The sequence below is a fragment of the Hippopotamus amphibius genome, chromosome 8, assembly GCF_030028045.1.
Source record: "Hippopotamus amphibius kiboko isolate mHipAmp2 chromosome 8, mHipAmp2.hap2, whole genome shotgun sequence".
In the NCBI taxonomy this organism is placed as follows: domain Eukaryota; kingdom Metazoa; phylum Chordata; class Mammalia; order Artiodactyla; family Hippopotamidae; genus Hippopotamus; species Hippopotamus amphibius.
The window spans coordinates 110,699,495-110,701,068 of NC_080193.1; the positions used below are offsets into that span (position 1 = coordinate 110,699,495).

General features: G+C 32.0%; 1 pseudogene; it reads left to right on the forward strand.

Moving 5' to 3' along the window:
* Positions 1–652: 652 nt before the first annotated feature.
* On the forward strand, positions 653–753 carry LOC130859766 (small nucleolar RNA U3; annotated as a pseudogene).
* The last annotated feature ends 821 nt before the right edge of the window (positions 754–1,574 follow it).

The window sequence follows — 1,574 nt, forward strand, 5'->3', positions numbered from 1 at the left end:
CAAGGAAAAAAAAAATGCCCAAAACACATACATATGAAGGTTAAACAATATGAAATTAAACAATCAAGGGATCACTGAAGAAATCAAAGTAGAAATTTTTTTAAAAATGTGTGGAGACAAATAAAAATGAAAAACACAATGACCCAAAACCTATGTGACGCAACAAAAGCAGTTCTAAGAGGGAAGTTTATAGCCTACCTCAGTAAATAATAAAGATCTCAGATAAACAACCTAACCTTACACTTAAAGGAACTAAAAAAAGAACAAAAAAAGCCCAAAGTTAGTAGAAGAAGAGAAATGAAATAAAGAATAAGTAAAATGACAGAAAAGATCAAATGCTTATTCTTTGAAAAGATTAAAAAAAAAAACAACTTCATTACCCTTTACCCAGACTCATTAAGAAAAAAGACAGAAGGCCCACATCAATATAATCAGAAATGGAAGAGAAGTTACAACCAACAACACAGAAATACAAGGAATCACAAAGGATTACTATGGGTAAATAATTATACACTGATAAAATGGACAACCTAGAAGAAATGGATAAATTTCTAGAAATATACAGTGTCCCAAGAGTGAAACAGGGAGAAATAAAAAATATGAACAGATCCATTACCAGTAATGAAACTAAATCAGTTAAAAAAAAGCTCCTAAGACTATACTTTCAGGGATCATTTCTACAGTTCCTTACTAAAGAAGTTTCTCTGAACAATGTGTAGATGTGCAGAACACCTGAAACCACAAGGAGGAGGTGCAGTGTAAAACAAACAAAAATAAGAACAAACAAAACAAACAAACAAAAAAACCCACAAAAACAGACTCCTGAAAAAAGCAAGTCCAGGACCAGATGACTTCAGAAGTGAATTTTAGCAAACATTTAAAGAAAAGTTAACACCTATCTTTCTCAAAATATTCCAGACTTTTCTGAGGAAGGAGCATCTCCAAACTCATTCTACAAGGCGAGCATCACCCAGATACAAAAATAAGATAAAAATATAGCAAAAAAAGAAAATGACAGGCCAAAATCACTGGTGAAAAGAGATGCAAAAATTCTCAACAAAATACTGGCAAACGGAATTCAACAATACATTAAAAAGATCATGCACCACAATCAATTTGGATTCATCCTAGGGATACAAGGATGGTTCAGTATCTAAAAACAATCAATGTGATACACCACATTAATAAACTGAAGATTAAAAATCATATGATTATCTCAATAGATGCACAAAAAACTTTTGACAAAATTCAACAACCATTTATAATAAAAATTCAACAAAATGGGTATAGAGGAAACATAACATAATTAAGGACATATATGACAAGCCCACAGCTAACATCATACTCAGCAGTAAAAATGTGAAAGCACCTCCTCTAAGATCAGGAACAAGACAAGGATGCCCAAATTCACTACTTTTATTCAACACAGTATTGGAAGTCCTAGGTCTAGGAATCAGACAAGAAAAAGAAATAAAAAGAATTCAAATCGAAAAGGAAGAAGTAAAACTACCACTGTATGCAGATGACACAATACTATGCATAGAAAATCCCAAAGACACCACCAAATAACTATC